Source organism: Spermophilus citellus (genome assembly GCF_964194105.1).
Source record: "Spermophilus citellus genome assembly, chromosome: 5".
NCBI lineage: Eukaryota > Metazoa > Chordata > Mammalia > Rodentia > Sciuridae > Spermophilus > Spermophilus citellus.
The window spans coordinates 165,333,604-165,353,402 of record NC_138186.1 but is presented as its reverse complement, the minus strand read 5'-3'; the positions used below and the strand labels follow the sequence as shown (position 1 = coordinate 165,353,402).

The following is a 19,799-nucleotide window of genomic DNA, read 5'->3' as shown; positions in this document are numbered from 1 at the left end:
TCAATTTTCAGAATACTAAAGTATACATATATATAAAAAATGTTTATTGTTCTATGGCTTCAAAATCTCAAGAAATTACATATAGCTACAGGATCTAGAATCAAAATTGTAAAGCAATCACATCTGCAATAATTTGAGAGAATTAAAGTAGGATATAAGCATCTTTTTAAACTAAATTATAAAACCCTAATGGGAAATAAAGACAAAGGAGAAATAAGAAGATTCCATCTAGAATATTAAATATAGCATTTTCCCAATTAATATGCAGGCTTGACATATGATCAAAAATGTGGTGGGAAGAGCCTCCCAGAAGCAGAGATGGGAAACAGCAGCACAAACTACTGAAGCCAGGAGGTACGGGAAAGGAACGGGGCCAGCCACACTGCACGGCAGTAGCCATCCCAAGCAGGACTGCTGGCTGGTTCATCCTTCTTTGGGACCTGAAATTTTTTTTCATCAGCTGGAAACTGCTCTCTGCAGCCTGGAACTATTAAGAATAAGACAATTTATCAGAAAAATTAAATAGACACAAACACTAAAGGATATTTGCAAGGAAAAACTTATTTGCCTTTCTTTATAATTTAAATCATAATAAAATTTTTAAATAAATAGGTTTATATATTTGTTCTAACTTAAAATAAAGCTAAGTATAGCTGGGTATGGTGGTGCATGCCTATAATCCCAGCAGGTCAGGAGGCTGAGGTAGGAGGATCACTAGTTCAAACCAGCCTCAGAAATTCAGTGAGGCCCTAAGCAACTCAGCAAGACCCTGTTTCTAAATAAAATACAAAGGGCTAGGGATGTGGCTCAGTGGTTAAGAGCCCCTGAGTTCAATCCTGGTACCAATCAATCGACCAATTAATTAAAACTAACTGTGATTATCAGTGATATGGAAGATCTGTGTTGAAGCAGAAGAGTTTTTCTTTAATATAAAAAACAAAATTCAATGAATAGGAGGACATGATAAATACGACATATAAAAATTCCCTATCCTCCTGAAAATATAGATGAGAGATTTAAATTACTTTAAAATTTCAAACTAACAACTGAAAAAATCAAAACTAAAACAATGATATATGACTTTATACCCTTTAATTAACAACAACAAAGACTCCACAAGATTCAGAACTTCTAGACTGAAGATGTCTATAGAAAACCTGGTGTGCATTTTACCAATCTTTCCAAAGGAAATATGGAAACATATGACAAAAAATTTAAATCATTTTAAGTTGTTAATCTTATGAATCCCACTTATAAGACTGAATGTTTAAACAAATAATGACCAAGTGAATACAAAAGTAGATCTTTAATCATACATTACAAATGACAAATTCATCAGCTTTATCAATACAAACAATTTCTGAATTATACAGGTGGCTAAGTTTGTAAAGTCTACAAATATAGTTATAAAACACATATATAAAAGGAAGCATATCAACCTAGAGTCTTCCCCAGGAAATGACACCAGTGTTTCTTCATATCTTAAGAACTCTCACTTGCAACTGTATAGCAATACTGTTTTAAATTTAATAGAAGGCCTTTATCTTACGATTGGCTGGCTGCAAACCTGTTGCTGAGCCCCTTTCTTTAGAAGCCAGCACCCTCACTCAGTCTGGCTCCACAGAGAGCAGTCAAGATGGACAGCAACAGTGAGAAACAATCATCTGAGTTGGAAAGACGGAGCAGTAGTCTGGAACAGAAGACAGCTCTGCACTAAGAGAATGGACTTCATCAGGTATCCATGGCCTACCTTACTTGTGGCTTTTCTTGAAGTGCCTACCTAAGTCTGAGCATGTGTGGTCAGCACTACACAACTCTGGATCATCTGCACATGAACATACAAATGCACAGGGACCAAGCACAGTTCGCCCTGCCTGAGCTCTTTAAAAGCACATACAGACGCCACCTCTTCCTGGGCTGGGCCCACGAGTGTCTACTCGCCTAGTGGAGCTGCTCCTGCCACTGCCTCCCCATTCATCCTGGGGTACCACAGGTGGCACGGGCACCAAGATGTCCAAGCAAGTGGTCTGTCAGAAGCCAGGAAGACATCACGCGGGAGCTGGTACACGGCCTCAGGACTACAGCTGAATGCAAGGCTAAAAGGTTGGCTTTCACAAGTACAGTCGACAAAAAGCCATTACTGCACCCCATGCAGGACACGTACTGTGGGTCTTGAGCTTCCCATGCTTACAATCAAGGGGGTCCATCTCTTACTTGGAGAATTTTCATCCTTGGGCCTTCTCATCACGTGCCCCTCTCTCCAAGCGCACTTTCCAGTGTGGATATATATATATATAGGTCACCTCTATATGACCTTCGTATTGACCAAAAGGTTTAAGGAGAGCTTTGGGAAACAGGAATGTTTGAAAGCATGACTCTACAGACAGATGTAGATGAAAACAGTATTGAAATGCCATTTGCCTTATACAGCTAAAGCCATGGAAGGCCACAGGGTGAGTTTACCATTATTCCTGTACCAGTTGGAGCTCTGAGTGAGTCAAAAGAATAGGAATTTAGGAAACTCTTCAGTAAATATCTAGCAGATCTTAATAATCTCTTTGTGGTTTCTCTGATTTCTGCCACTAGGATCAAAGGTTGTTACAGTTCCTATGATGAATCCTGGGAGGAGATTTATAGATCCATTGAACATCTAGATAAAATAGGTATGAGTATTATAGAATAATCAGATCATGTATCTTTCAGCCATTACGTGAAAAAACACCATAATACTATATGTGGAAGGCATCCCATTAGGTTGTTATTAAATGCTATCACAGAGCTCCAGAAGAGTGAAATGAATATGAGCTTTTCCTTTTTGAATTATGCCCAGTCAAGCCAGTGTAGTTATGCCTTGAGTTATGTAGCTGGAGCACTCACAGTCCACTGAAGCTGAGTCCTCGGGGATGCCATCTGTACATACTCACACTCTGCCTAAGGTCCCAGCCTATCTTCTTACCAAAATATTGGTTCTGGTTGGAGGGGATTCTGAAACCTCAAACTAATAGAACTTTCTTCTCTTCTCTTCTAGTAGGTATAGTCCTTAATTTCAGTTCATTAAAAATATTTATATTGGGCTGGGGTTGTGGCTCAGAGGTAGAGCGCTTGCCTAGCATGCTTGAGGTACTGGGTTCGATCCTCAGGACCACATAAAATAAAAAATAAAGATATTGTGTCCACCTATAACTAAAAAATAAATACTAAAAAAATACTTTATAGTTTTGGGCAGTGGAAGGAAGGCTGGTATCAAAAATATTTTGATTATAAAAGGTGACAATATAAGGCCTAGTTGTGACAGAGACTTTTTTGAAAGTAACTTGTAAAGCATTTACCATATCCTAAATTTATACCCTTTGCAGACTTGTGCATATATATTCTGCTTTCAGAATATTATTGCAAATTGTACACAAACAAAAAAGAGTGAAAGCTTTTTACTCAAGAAATTGCATTTATAAATGATCTGTATCAGAATATAACAAACCTCTAGTTATAGACAATTACTATATTGGCCAAAAATATATTTTAAAATGTTCAACATCGTTAGCAATTAGGGAAATGCAAATCAAAACTGCTCTGAGTTAGAATCTCACTCCAGTTAGAATGACAGCCACCAAGAATACAAACAATAATAAATGCTGAAGAGGATGTGGCGAAAAGGAAAACTTTTATACTGTTGGTGGGACTGTATATGAGTAAAACCACTATAGGAATCAATATGGAGGTTCCTCAAAAGACTAGGCAAGGAACCACCATATGACCCAGCTATACCACTCCTCAGTATTTATCCTAAAGGATCAAAGTCAGCATACTACAGTGACACATGCATGCATACCTAATTTAGCAGGACAATTCACAATAAACAAACTATGGAACCAGCCTAGATGTCCACCAATAGATCGACAAGTAAAGAAAATGTGGCACATATACACAATGGAGTTTTATTCAGCCATAAAGAAAAATGAAATTATGTCATTTGCAGGAAAATAGTTAGAACTTGGGATTGTGATGTTAAACAAAATAAACCAAACTCAGAAACTCAAGGGTCCAATATTTTCTCATATGTGGAAGCTAGAAAGGAAAAAGAAAGGTCAGGATGGAGGGGGTCTCATGAAAATCAAAGGGCAATCAGTAGAGGAAAAGTACCAGGGAGAGGTCAGGGGAGAGAGAAGGGGAAACACTAAGAAATTATAGTCTAATATTTTTATATTGTGTACATGTATGAATATATAATAACAAATCCCATCATTATGTATAGCTATAGTACATCAATTTTTTTTAGAAAAGGTAAAAAGAAAAAAGCTGGAGAAGTGAAAATATGGTGTTAGGTAAAGTCTCTCTGAAGAAGTCACCTTAAGGAAGGTAAAATCTAAGTGTCAGGAAGGCAGAACCAGTCAGGGCATACAGTCAACATCATGGCCCTCAGCCCAAAGGCAGGGGCAAGCTTGGTTTGCTTCAGGAGGACTCACCTCAGAGACAAGGGACAGAGAATGAAGTCAGAGGCACAGTGATCCAGAGAGGTCTTGTGGCCATAATTAGGAGTTAAGAGACCAGTGGAGAGGGCTAAGAAAGTCAGAGGGCTTCTGAGGGGATGCCTGGATGCCTCAAAAACATTACTGTGATCATTATGTAGGATAAAGGAAAGTCAGAAGAGAAGCCAGTGGGCAAGGTCAGTGCACTAACCCAAATGAAGTGGTAAGTGGACCAGGGCTAGGGGCAGAATGGGCAAGTGAAGGGACTAGGAATATGTATATATATTTCATATTTATAATTTTACATGCATATGCTTATGGGTCATGGCAACTTTTAAATGAGAAAGGTTTTATTTATATGAAATATGTAAACTTCTATTTTTCAATTAATTATAATGCAATGAAGTAAAAAACTATGCTTAAGATAATTTTTCTTAATCCAGAGGATACCTGGGAATATTTTAATACCCTTAGGATCATATCACTAGTATCAACTGCAGTTCAGGAAAATAAGTATTCCCAATTCATTGAAAGCCATATAAATGGTATTTTATTGAAATGGCTTATTTTAGGAAAAAGTGCAACAAAAAGGTACTTGCCACCAAAAAAAAAAAAAAAAAAAAAAAAAAAAAAAAAAAAAAAAGCCCTGACATTTCTACAATCTAGATTTCAGAAGAAACTACTTTATCTTTGCACGTCTGATGCAGTGGTGGTCAGATTTTGCATCTAATTTTTGAAAAAACAATATGCACACACATTATAAAAATTGAATACTAACTTAGCAGATTCCTAAGTCATGAGGAAAGGGTGAACTTAAGTGTTGGGGAAGGAAGAAAGAGAAAAAGGGGCTGAAGGCATTTTTCAGCTGAAGTTTAATGTCTAGATTAGTCATAAATTATTAAATACTCTGCCTAAATGGAACTTTACAGTTCAAAATACTGGAATTTTTAGTACTAAAATTAGCCAAGTATAGAACTATAGATCCTTTTTATACCTGATAAGCTAAACAAGAATGACAAGTCACATAATTTCATTAGTATTTTCTCCATGTACCTCAGTTTACTGGCATTTTAATTTTAAAGCAAACTATTTGTTCCAACAGATAAAAATAAAAATTTACAAGGCTGGTAAGCCTCCAGTCTTTTTCTCACTGTCTTAGTCAGTTCAGGCTGCTGTAACAAAGTACCACAGACTGAATAGTTTATAAACAACAAAAAAGTCTCTTTCAGTTTTGGAGAGGAACCTCTTTGGGGTTGCAGATGGCCACCTTCTTGTTTCCTCACATGGTACAGAAAGGATGAAGGAGCTCTCTGGGGCCACTAATCCCATTCAGGAAGACTCTACCCTTATGACCCAATTACCTCCTGAAGGCCCCAAGTTCTATCATTACTGAGGTTAGGATTTCCATATATAAATTTGGGGGACACACAAACACTCAGGCCATAACATTTACAGCCCTTTTCCCAGAATTAATGTGAGTTGTGTTTGGCTCGGTAGGAAACACAAAAAAGGAAATAGCATACCAACAAGTTAAATGGACAAAGTTCAGGGAATCTAAATCATATTACCATCTTGGACCCAGTTTCAATCTAAATCTGAGTTCTTCACTGCATATATATTGTATTAGTAATCTAGAGATAAGTAATCTAGAGATAAAGTATACAGGAGCATGTATGCAAGTGATGCCCAGTTTACATAAGAGACTTGGGCATCTGTGGATTTGGTTTCCAAGGTGTCCTGGATCCAATCTCCTATTTTGTAAACATTGAGGGACAACTATACATGTACATCAAACCATTGTGCTGATGACATCAGATAATTTTGAAGAAGTTTCCTCAAATTTAAGTGTTAACCCCAACACATAATAAAAGCTACAAGTACATACATATGTCTCTATGTGTATATAAATATATGCATATGTCTATATACACACAATATATGTACATATCTATTTATTTTTAATCCCATTTTCCACTATAGTAGCCTAGCAGTTATAATTTATGAAACTTCTTCTTGGGTCTTGGAATTAAACACTTTCCTACACATTCATGTAAGAAATAAATTATCCTATTAAATCCTCACAACAACCCTACGTAATTTTGTAAACCTGCTGAAGAGTGGACCTTTTAAGGAGCCATGGTGAAGAGCTTATAGCTAGTGGGTGATAGAACACAGAGTGAATTCAAGATCTCACTCCGAATCCTATGCTCTTTATGCCATGGTGCCTTTTACTCACCCTTTCAAAAGGTCAGAAAACATATATATTAGAGTTTGGATATGAAGTGTCCCCCCAAAATTCTTGTGTTAAAGGCTTGGTTCCCAATGTAGTTATGTTCAGAGGTGGGGACCTGTGGAACTGCTTGGATCATGAGAACTCAGACCTCATTAGTGGATTAATCCATTAGTAAACTCATAATCTGATGACATTATGAGATGTGATAGAAAATGCAGGGGGTGGGGACTCAATGGAGGAAGTGTGTCACTGGAGCATGCACTGGAAACCCCATCACCACCTTTCTTGGCTAACATGAGGTGAGCAATTTTGCTCTGCCACACCCTTCCACCATGATATTCTGCCTCAGTGCAGACCCATTGCAATGGAGCCAGCAGACCATGGACTGAATCTTCTCAAACTGTGAGTCAAAATAAATCTTGCCTTTTTAATTGTTTATGTCAGGTATTTTGTCACTGTTAAGAAAACCTGACCAATACAACGGGCAACTGAGCATGCAGTCTTGTGTTTCCATTTTAAGGTATTAAATATAAAGTCTAAGACACATTATATAATTAATTATTATTCTAGAAACCTTTCATGCTTAAGCTACCAAGCTGGCTATATAATTAAAGCGTTGAATGGATCAGCAATGTGGGAATATTTTATTATCCTCAAACAACCCTGGCTTATAAATAAAACACTAATATTCAGGATTCATATTTAAATGTGTACAAATGAACAAGAAAAGTGAAGATGCGACTCATATTGATCAATACTGCAAATTTTTATAAACTAATCTTTTATTTAAAAGTGCAAAAGATTCTCAGGCATGCTTTTAAAATGGAGCCTTAAAATTCATTGACTCTTTAGTCTCATTTCATTTCTGCCACCTTTTGGGACAGCTCAGCAGTCCCTCAAAGTCTCTAATTCACATAAGTGATAAATCAGAGAAGCAAAATGTACACATGTTCCTAAAAAAATAATAGAAGACAACAAGTATACACTCAGCAAACAAGAGGTGGTGAATGACCGCAGGATCTCAAAGAGCTGCACTAGAGGAAGAATACCAGGGAACTGTGCCCAACTCCCTGCATGTCCACACACAGAGTGGGGCACTAGGGAGAATGTAGGACACTCACTCAAGGAAACTCAGGGAACATCTTAATACAACTAAAGCAATAGGTGCAGTTATGAGCTTCCCTATAAGTTATGTACAGTATTGTTCTAGGTTTATTTATTTTGGTGTCTAATAAATTATAAAACAATTCTGATAAATATCTTACCCCAAAATGCATTTTCTCTAGTCACCAAGGAGACTGGCTGTACATGCCACCAAATAAAATTCCAGATCCTGAATATGCCCTATTGTCCATACAGTGAGTTCAATTCACCTCTCAGGAGCAAACCCACATCAACTAAGCTCACTTGGATTCAATCCTATACCTGAGCATGGGGAATTCCCACCCATCCAGAATGGTTCACACCTGCATAAGAGCTGTCATCAGGATTCACATGAGGAAAAGTAAGGCTGTACCTACCGGAAAGAGGCCTACAGGGAAAGCCATGCTATTTAGGATGTGCTATTTAGGATGTTCTGCGATCATTCCCTTCCCCAAGGACCCTCCCTACATCTGACTTCCAAGCTCACCTGGTCCCTCTCTAGGACTGGCTCTGCCCCAGAGCAGTGATTTGGGTCTGCAGCTCAAGCTCATCTTCCAGCCTGTGAGCCTCACTATTCCCCACCAAAGGTGCAGCACAGTATGACTGGCTCAATGTCTTGAACATTAAACCAGCTACTGTTACATGGAAAAGTACGTTACTAAATTCTCCAGAGGAACAGGGATGAAATGGTCACTGTCCAATCCTGGAGCAGTTTGCACTTCTGCCAGTACTTCTGTAGCTTAGACTGACTCACAAGGAGCCAACTGGAGCTACGACGTGCACTTCCAACAAATTCACTGCATGAGAATGTTCAACCTAAGATTAACTGTAATGTTATGTTCACCAAATTCTGGTGCCTTTAAATCTACAATTTTAAGTGTCAGATTTTTATTATTCTGTTCGTTACACCCCAAAGCATGATTTGTATTAAAGTGCTCCCTACAGGTGCTCCCAAGGCAGCCTGAATTTTCTGTACCATAGTGACCACTCTGTTGTTAGTGCTAGCTGAATTCTGTCTTCCTCCACCAAGCTGCAGATTGTAGGAGGGAAGACGCTATAAGGTATATTATTCCATTCATTCCCTGATCCTAATGCAGAAACTTGATCTCCCCTCTGGAAACCACCATTCCCTTCTCTCAGTCTACCTGCTTGAAGAGGGACAACTCAGGACATCTACCCTGCTCCAGGATGCACATGGATCAGGCCTGGCCAACCGGAGCACTGCCTCCCTGGAAACTGGTCCAGGTTAGGATACATGATTAACCCCACATGGTAAGAGTCAAGCCCAAGACTTTTACTAAGAAAGAGCAGCCTCAGGGTTAATCTCTCAATCTCTCTGAGTGAGAAATAGAAGACCATGTTGAAAGAGCCTGTCTGAGAGTAAAGCCAATAGACAGAAGCAGAGACGGAGAAACACCAGGTCCTGATGGCTCAAACTCGATATCGTCTGGGTGTTTTCAGTTCCATGAGCCAATACATTCCTTTTATTAGTTGCTTATACCAACTGGAGTAGTTTATCTGTGCTTGCAACCAAATATATCACGATTAATAAAATCTGTGTTTATCATTCATCCCTGTAACCACACCACTTGCCAAGGAGGTAACACACAGAAGCTGAATATTTTTTTTCAAATGAATCGAAAGAAAACTTAGGTCAAAATATTTTACATACTGATTTTTCGTTAAAAAAAAAAAAGTAATAGTAAAAAAAATCACCAAGCTCTTTACTAGGAAAAAAATGTGAAAAGTTAACCTTCCAGGCACAAATCTGTTCCAGAAAAGCCTTCCATTTCCTGTAGTTAGTTATCATAAATCCAAGCAACTTAAATAAATTTCAGAGTAAATGAAAATCCTGGTATTTCATACCAGATTAAGTTAAATCTGTGGTGCCCACTGACTGTCATGTGGCAACAGAAATTGTTCGGCACTTTTGATCATTATAAAGAGACAAGGGCTACCTCAAGAAAACATATGACTCTGGGAATTTAAGAATTTTAATGGCACCTTTTTTCTTTCTTATTATTTACTTATTTTTGCATTGTGATTCTTAATACACCATTATACCATAATTTATCAAATCTCTGTTTGTATATAAGGTATGTTGACACCAAATTCACATCTTCATACATGTATTTTGTATAATGATGAGGGTCTCCTTTCACCATCCATGCTATTCCCCTTCTCCTTCCCTTTCCCTTCTACCCCTATTCCCTATCTAGAGGTAATCTTCCTCCCTTGCTCTCCCTCCCAACCCCATTTTGAGTCACGCCCCTTTATATCAGAGAAGACATTCAGCATTTGTTTTTTTGGGATTGGCTAACTTCACTTAGCATAATCTTCTCTAATGCCGTCCACTTCCCTGCAAATGCCATGATCTTATTCTTTTTTATTGCTGAGTAATATTCCATTGTGTATAAATGCCACATTTTTTTTTTTATCCATACATCCACTGAAGGACATCTAGATTGGCTCCAGTTTAGCTATTGTGAATTGTGCTGCAATAAACATTGATGTGGCTGTGTCCCTGTAATATGCTGTTTTTAGGTCCTTTGGGTATAGTCCAAGAAGAGGAAAGCTGGGTCAAATGGTGGTTCCATTCCCAGCTTTCAAAAGAATCTCCATATTGCTTTCCAAAGTGGCTGCACCAATTTGCAGTCCCACCAGCAGAGTAGGAGTGTATCTTTTTCCCGCATCCTCGTCAACACTTGTTGTTGTCTGTTTTCATAATAGCTGCCACTCTTACTGGAGTGAGATGGTATCTTAGTTTTAATTTGCATTTCTCTGATTGCTAGAGATGATGAGCATTTTTTTGTATATTTGTTGACTGATTGTATATCCTCTTCTGAGAATGTCTGTTCAGGTCCTTGGCCCATTTATTGATTGGATTATTTGGGGTTTTTTGGTGCTTATCTTGTTGAGCTCTTTATATACCCTAGAGATTAGAGCGCTATCTGATGTGTGAGGGGTAAAAACTTGTTCCCAGGATGTAGGCTCCCTATTCACCTCACATATTATTTCTTTTGCTGAGAAAAAAACTTTTTAGTTTGAATCCATCCCATTTGTTGATTCTTGGTTTTAATTCTTGTGCTATAGGCGTCTTATTAAGGAAGTTGGGGCCTAGCCCCACGTGATGGAGATTAGGGCCTACTTTTTATTCTATTAGACGCAGAGTCTCTGGTTTAATCCCTAGATCCTTGATCCATTTTGCGTTAACTTTTGTGCATGGTGAGAGACAGGGATTCAATTTCATTTTGTTGCATATGGATTTCCAGTTTTCCCAGCACCATTTGTTGAAGATGCTATCCTTTCTCCAGTGCATGCTTTTGGCACCTTTGTCTAATATAAGGTAGTTGTAATTTTATGGGTTAGTCTCTGTGTCCTCTATTCTGTACCATTGGTCTACCGGCCTGTTTTGGTGCCAGTACTATGCTATTTTTGTTACTATTGGTCTGTGGTTTAAGGACTGGTATAGTGATACCACCTGTTTCACTCTTCCTGCTTAGAATTGCTTTAGCTATTCTGGGTCTCTTATTTTTCTAGATGAATTTCATGATTGCTTTTTCTATTTCTATGAGGAATGCCATTGGGATTTTGATCAGAATTGCATTGAACCTGTATAGTGCTTTTGGTAGTATGATCATTTAAATAATATTAATTCTGCCTATCCATCTTCTAATTCTCTCTTTAGGGTTCTATAGTTTTCATTTCACGTCTTTTTTTAGGTTGATTCCCAAGTATTTTTTTTTTGAGGATATTGTGAATGGGGTAGTTTCCTCATTTCCTTTTCAGATGATTTGTCACTGATATACAGAAATGCTTTTGATTTATGGGTGATGATTTTATATCCTGCCACTTTGCTGAATTCATTTACTAGTTCTAGAGGTTTCTTGGTAGAGTTTTTTGGGTCTTCTAGGTATAGAATTATATCATCAGCAAATAGTGCTAGTTTAAATTCTTCTTTTCCTATAGTTATTCCTTTAATTACTTTCGTCTAATTGCTCTGGCCAGTGTTACAAGAACTGTGTTGAATAGAAGTGGTGAGAGAGGGCATCCCTGTCTTGTTCCAGATTTTAGAGGGAATGCCTTCAGTTTTTCTCCATTTAGAATGATGCTGGCCTGAAGTTTAGTGTAGACAGCTTTTACAACGTTGAGGTAAGTTCCTGTTATCCCTAGTTTTTCTAGTGTTTTGAACATAAAGGAGTGCTATATTTTGTCAAATGCTTTTTCTGCATCTATCGAGATGATCATATGGTTCTTTTAAGTCTATTGAGGTGATGAATTACACTTATTGATTTCTGTATGTTGAACCAACCTTGCATCCTGGGGATGAATCCCACTTGATCATGGTGCACGATCTTTTTGATATGTTTTTGTATCCGATTTGCCAGAATTTTATTGAGGATTTTTGCATCTATATTCATTAAAGATATTGGTCTGAAATTTTCTTTCTGAGGTGTCTTTGTCTTGATTTTGTAATCAGGGTGATACTGGCCTCGTAGAATCAATTTGGAAGCACTCCCTCTTTTTCTATTTCCTGAAATAGATTGTAGAGTATTGGAATTAGTTCTTCTTTAAAGGTCTTGTAAAACTTAGCTGTATATCCATCCAGTCCTGGGCTTTTCTTGGTTGGTAATCTTTTGATGGCTTCTTCTATGACTCAAGGAATTTATTGATGCCTTTACTATCTTCTATTTTATTAGAGTATAAGGTTTCAAAATAATTTCTACTCATCTTCTGTATTTCTGTAATGTCTGTTGTGATATTGACTTTTTCATCCCGTATGCTAGTAATTTGGGTTCTCTTCCTTCTCTTCGTTAGCATGACTAAAGGTCTGTCAATCTTATTTATTTTTTCAAAGAACCAACTTTTAGTTGACAAAAATTTTTTCAATGGTTTCTTTTGTTTCAATTTCATTGATTTCAGCTCTGATTTTAATTATTTCTTTCCTTCTACTGCATTTGCTGCTGATTTGTTCTTTTTCTAGGGCTTTGAGATGGAGTGTGAGGACATTTATTTGTTGGCTTTTTCTTCTTTTAAGGAATGAACTCCAGCAATGAATTTTTTCCTCTTAGTACTGCTTTCATAGTGTCCCAGAGATTTTGATATGTTGCATCTGTGTTTTCATTTATCTCTAAGAATTTTTTAATTTCCTCCTTGATGTCTTCTGTAACCCATTGTTCATTCAGTAGCATATTGTTCATTCTCCATGTGATGTAGGAATTTTTCTTCCTTATTTTATCATTGATTTCCAATTTCATTCCATTATGATCAGATAAAATACATGGTAGTATCTCTACTCCTTTGTATTTGCTAAGAGTTGCCCTGTGACATAATATATGGTCTATTTTTGAGAAGGATTAAATGGCTCCCTTTTTCTACACACACAAAAAATAAGACAGCTTCAAAACCCTTCCAGCCTGTAAGCCTCACTATTCCCCAAGGAGCTGGAACAAAACACAAGTCTCCTCCTACTGGTCTGGTCCCCTGTCCATCACCAAGTCCCTGCTCCTATAGAGCTTATAGTCAAATAGAAATGACAAAGTGTCAAATACTCTCATTACCAATCAATCGGTCTGATGAATTCTTAAAATTAAGAATATTCAAACAGAAATTTGTATACAGACGTGAACATTTAATTTTTTAAAAAAGACTCAAAAGAGCAGTTTAGGAACTATATACTAAAAGTAGGAAATAAAAGTAACTAGGAGAAAGACCACCTCATTTAAAAATTTTTTAATTTTATTTATTTATTAGTATGTGGTGCTGAGGATTGAACCCAGTGCCTCACATGTGCCAGGTGAGCGTTCTGCCACTGAGCCATGACCCCAGCGCAAGACCACTTCAATTTTAAGATTAAGAAAACTAGCCCAAAAGTAGCTGATTGAAGGCCACTGACCTACTGACTCTAGGAGTCTCCTCCTACTGGTCTGGTCCCCTGTCCATCAATGCACACTAGCTCAGCATAAATGCACTGGCCCCATGACTCCTGTCTTCATTTTGCATGGTCTATCATTTCAAAAAGCAAGTGAATCCCTGCAATACTATTTTCAACTTTTCAGCTGCAGAAAAGAACCTGCTTTCTTCCAGCCTCTGGATAGGGTGAGCTCATTTACAAAGGAGGGCCTTTCACACAAATCCTCAACAGCAGAAAGGTATTTGAGGAACTAGTTTTCATCCCTGCACCCATGTCACACATAGATGTCTTCACTATCTCCTCAATTTGAGTCAGGAAGAAAAGTCTAAATTTTATAGCCTGTAACATCATTTCAATAACTTCAGCCCTGCAATCAAATGGACAGAATTCTAAAACACTAATGAAACTTGGACTCTGAGCAAAACAATGAAATCAGGAAGAAATCATCTTAAACAAAATGATCCACTTAACAGACAAGAATCTCCAAAGGGGGATTAGTACTAGGGACTAACTCAAAATAGATCAAGAAATCAAAGGGTTAAAAAAAAAAGGATTTATACACCCAATTTTAACTAAAATTCTAACTTTACCAGAATGGTAGTCTCTCTGTTCTTTAGTTTAATCTATTTCTAGAAGGTGCTTTAAAACAAATTGCCTGGCATATCTAAGAGTGCTTAATTAGTATTTGTCTTGCTGTAAGAAGCCATGGATGAAAGAGTCTGTAACAACTATCAGGTACATGTTGCTTTTCTTACCTGCAGCATTCTTTCATGAACCTTTTCCCAAGTTAGAAGGAACTATGGGTAAATTCCTCAATAACCTACATGTAGGAAAAGACTTTCTAATTATGACTGAAAGTCTAGATGCAATTTGTGTTTGGTGGGGCGATACTGGAAATCAAACCCAGGATCTCAAGCATGCTAGACAAGCACCCTACTGCTGAAGTATATTACCTTTTCTTTATTTTAGAGAGAGACAGACAGACAGACAGACACGGGGTCTTGTTAAGTTGCCTAGCCTGGCCCTGAACTTGTGATCCTCCTGCCTCAGCCTCCCAAGTAGCTGGAATTATATGTGTGCCACCACACTCACCAGTGAGTGACAAATTTGACATCAAACTTTTTAAAAAATAAAACTTTTGCATGGCAAAAATTCAATAAGCAAAATAAAAAATTCATTAGGAGAAAATATTTGCAATATATGTCAAAGATAAAGGACTATTGTCCCCCAAATACAAAGAATTTTTAAAATGTAAAAGAATAGGGTGCTGAGATAGTAGAATGTGTGCTTAGCAGGTGGGAGTTCCTGGGCTCAATCCTCAGAACCCAAATTAAATTAATTAACCAATTAATTTAAATTTGAAGAAGGTAAAATGACCAAAATTCCTAAATAAAAATAGATAAAAGACGTGATAAACTCATAAGAGAAAAAATGGCCCTTAAATGTTTGAAAAGATGTTCAACTTTACTCATAATAAGAAACACCCAAATTAAAACCACATTGAGGTGCCATTTCTACCAGATTAGCAAAAACTTTAAAGCTTGATGATACACTCTGTTGATGAGGCTGTGGGAGGAAAATGTATTCTCACACATTGCTGGTGGGAATGCAAAATGGCTCATCATTATGGAAGGGAGTTTGGCAATAGCTAGCTAAACTACGTATTTCTTCACATTTCAGTGCACCAATCTCAATTTGAAGCATTTGCCCTGAAGATACATATCCAACACACATACAGGTTATTCACTGCAACATTATTTGTAACTGTGAAATACAGGAAACTCCCTAAACATTCCGACTTGGGAGACTGGTTGAATAAAGGGTGGTACATAAACACAATGGAAAACCAAGAACTACAAAAAAGAATGAGGAAGGTTATGTGAGCTGACATGGAGCAACTGCCAGATGTTAAGTGAAAAAAGCAAAGCACAAAACAAGCACATACAGTAAGCTCTCTTTGCCAGTGAAAGAAAAGGAAATATGAAAAATACACACACACACACACACACACACACACACACACATTTATTGGCCTATTTTTACTGAAAGTAACAAAATTAGATCAGAAAATCATGAGGTTCCTGCGTTCATGTATGAATACACAGCCAGTGAAACTTCACGTCATGTACAACCACAAGAATGGGATCCTAAGTAGAGTAAGTTATACTCCATGTATGTATAATATGTCAAAATACCCCCTACTGTCATGTATATTCAAATAAAAAATCATGAAGTTAATATCTACAAGGAGGGTGGATAAAGTAGAAACAATGAGGGAGGGAATATCACTTCTCTGGATCTACCTTTTTATAGGGTTTTGATTTCTGAATGCATGTGAATGTTCTATATATTCAAAACATATAATCAACAAGAATGGAAAGAGAAAAAAATCCAAAAAACTAAAAGCAAACTGAAACCACCAACTATTTCAAATGAATTCTTAACCATACTGTTTTAGTCCATTTGTGCAACTATTACAAATATATGATACTAGATAATTTATGAACAGAAATTTTCACAGTTCTGGAAGCTAAGAATTCCAAGATCAAGATGCCATCAAAACAGGTGGCTGGCAAAAGCCTGTGCCTCATAGATGGCACTTTCATGCAGTGGAAGAGAGGGACAACCCCACTTATTCAAGCTCTTTTCTAAGAGTTCTGCCCTCACAACTTCATCACCTTTTAAAGGATCCTCCTCTTAAAACTACCATATTGGCAATTAAGTTTCAACATATGGATTTGGGGAGATATGTTCAGACCACAACACACACTCCGAGGGAAGTAGAGGGGAAATAATCCAAGCAACTTGTGAACATCAGTACTTGATTATATTCCTGTAGTTTGGGAAGCAGGAGTGAAGGAAGAGAAAGAACTGCAAACAAATTCTGAACTCTCTTCAGTTAAGTCTTAGACTGCCACAAAAAAATTCCACAGGCTATGTAGCTTAAACAATAGAAATTTATTTCTCACAGTTCTGAAAGCTGCAAAGTCCAAGATAAAGGTGCGAGTAAGGTAGGTTTCATTTTGAGGCCTCCCTCTTCTCTTGGTTTATAACACAGCTGCCATCTCACTGTCCTCACATGGCCTCTTCTTTGTGCAAGTTTTCTAGTATCTCTTCTTAAAAGGCCACTAATTTTATCAGGAGGGCCCCACCCTCACCATATTATCTAATGCTAATTACCTCCCAAAGGCCCACCTCCAAACACCATCATGCTGGGGACAGGGGAACATATGAATTTGGGAGGGACACAAATATTCAGTCATAACATCTTTTCAGTAGGTTTGGTTTTGTATTAGTATGAGAAAAGCAATTCTGAAAATATTTTAGCTAAGTTATGGAATTGAGAAAACTATGGAAAAAGGAAATACAAATATAAATTGGGGAAATGCATACATAGGGGCAGTTTAGAATTGTAAATATTAATATAAACTCATGATTTCTAAGATATAAATATACTCATAAATATAGCTGTCCCTCATAAAAGGTTGGTTCCAGGGTCCAAAAGAATACCCAAATTCATGCATTCTCAAGTCCCATATAAAACGTATGGCACAGTATTTTCATATAATCTGTGCACATCCTCTCACATACGTTAAATCATCTGTAGATTACTTGTAACACCTAATACAATGTAAATGTTTTATAAATAGTTTTTATAATATTGTTTAGGGAATATAACAAGGAAAAAAGTCTGTACATATTCAACACACGCACAATTTTTTCCTGAAATTTTCTATCATGGTTGCGGAACCTACAGATATGGAGAAATGACTATGCATGAATATATGTGCACACATGTATATGTCAGTTTACTGCCTCTTATCCCCAAACATACCCTTCAACATATGCTCTTTAATAATAAAACTACAGACTTCCTTATAGTCTCTTCTTTAAGGTGAGCACAATATTAAACTGTCTCAGTAGAGGGCGCTGGAGGAACACTGGAGGAGAAAGAGAGTTCCTGCAATTTCTGGAGCTCCTTGGGGTAGGGAGTGCCTTGTGGATAAGAGAATAGTAAACCCTACCCATCCACTGGCCCAGAATACAGTCATTCTTGTGACTACATTTGTAGTCTTGTGTGTAGTGGTAGCCTTTCATAGCACCCCCTGACAAGGAAGTCAGAGCTCCTACCACTTGTCCATACTAACTGCTGCCTAAGGCCTGAAGGGATGTTCACATGTCAAATGATCAAACCCTTCTTCTCCCTACAATCCATTCGCTTTGAAGGTCTTCAGCCCCAATCTCTCCTTGCACACCTGGCCACCAGTTGGCGATCACCTGCTCCCCCTGCCTTCCCTCTAGAGGTTAATTCATGAATCGCCCAGCAATTCCACACAAGCTGCAGCATGGCTAAGTGAATAAATTTCTATGCTAGCTGACAGTATGCTAGTTGACAGGCTCACCCACACCTTCTCTGATAAGATCTGAACCCCTTCCAAGCGTGCTCTTCCTTGCATCCTCCCTCTCAGTCATATATAAGGTCTCTATTATAGAGATTCCTCATATCTTAATAGTTACTCTCTTATTGGTTACTAATACTTTATTCTGAACTGTATGTGTTTAACCTACTGTGTGGTTTCTGTCTCCTAACTGGCCTCAGGGTGTTTTTGCCATACATAAATACGCATATTTGTATATGCACATGTGTCTGTTGAAAGAGTCTAGAAGCAGACAACCCCAATAGCAATGAGCACATCCAGATCTTGGTTTTTAGTAACATTCCAACTAAAAATAATATGATTTTTCAGAAAAATGACAGTTTCTAGACTTGCAGCAGCAGGAGTACAAACTGAGGCTGGAACATCATATTAATCCAATTTGATCAGGGTACACCAAAGGGACACATAAGCCAGCTTGAAGGGGCTTCCACTGGTCAAACCTGGATCCAAATAATTAAAGTTGATAATAATTGAGAAAAAAATAAAATCCATTACTTCATACTGATAATATATAGGTAAATGAATAATTAGACAAAAGGAGGGAAAGAGGGATAAACAGGGGAGAATGGGGCTCTGCTTACTTACATGCTATCAGCTGCCCAGGTTCTATGGAGGAAATACTGGAACTGGAAAAATCTTCTCTCTCTCTCTCTCTCTCTCTTTTTTTTTTTTTTTTTTTTTTTTTGCCATGCCTGGAATCAAGCATGGTCTTATGTTTGCTAGGAAAGTGCTCTACTACTGAGCAATACCCAGCTGCATAAATCTCCAATGCGTAACCACTACAGAAAAAAAAGGTTTCAAGGAGTAATCATCAATGGATCGTAAACTAGAGGAAAATTCTGATAAGGAATAAGATATTCACAGTTTTAAAGTACCCCCTACAGACTGCTTATCAAATGTACAGGAAAAAATACTAACTATACAGCAGACAAAACATAAAGCACTTTGACCAGGTATCAAAATTACATCACTAATGAAGGGCAGATATCTGTGTGTCTCTCCATGTGAACCCCGAGAAGGACACAAAATCATTTATGTAGTATTCTGACTGACTGAGAATCAATTCAAGTTTCGTAACAAAGAAAAAGAAATCAGACAAACCCAAAATGCAGAATATTCTATTAGAAAGAGGGAAGGGTCATCCTCTTTAATGTCAATATCATTAAAGAAAAAAAAGGAAAAACTGAGACTGTTTCCAATTAAAAAGGTGTAAAGATACCTAAGTACATGGTCCTAAACTTGATCCTGTATAGGAAAAGCTACAAAGGATATTATTTGGTCAATTGATAAAGTGGAATATGGACAGTAACTGAATGTTAAATCAATGACAAATTCCCTGAAGCTGGTTAGTGTCTACTATGCTTCTGTGAGAGAGATTATTATTCTTAGAAAATACACATTGAAGTATTTCAGACACAGACGCATCCTCTCCAATGATCCATATGGTATATGATGTATGTTATAGTTTAGATATGTGTCCACCAAAAGCTCATGTGTGAAACCCTGCAAGAAAGTTTCAAGGTGAAATGATTGTGTTATGAGAGCCTTAACCTAATCAGTGAATTAATCCCCTGTTTAACGTGGTGGTAACTGTGGACAAGTAG

At 37.5% G+C, this 19,799-nt stretch overlaps 1 protein-coding gene and 1 pseudogene across 5 annotated transcripts in view; one reads left to right on the top strand and one right to left on the bottom strand.

The window, feature by feature from the left end:
- The window catches only part of TULP4 (TUB like protein 4), a 215,071-nt gene that overhangs the window by 117,428 nt on the left and 77,844 nt on the right, over window positions 1–19,799 (bottom strand). The gene's annotated exons all lie outside the window — the stretch shown is intronic.
- Window positions 1,722–2,887, top strand: LOC308650430 (protein MEMO1-like; annotated as a pseudogene). The gene is made up of 3 exons: window positions 1,722–1,735; window positions 1,994–2,453; window positions 2,587–2,887. The product of its transcript is annotated as a protein MEMO1-like (transcript).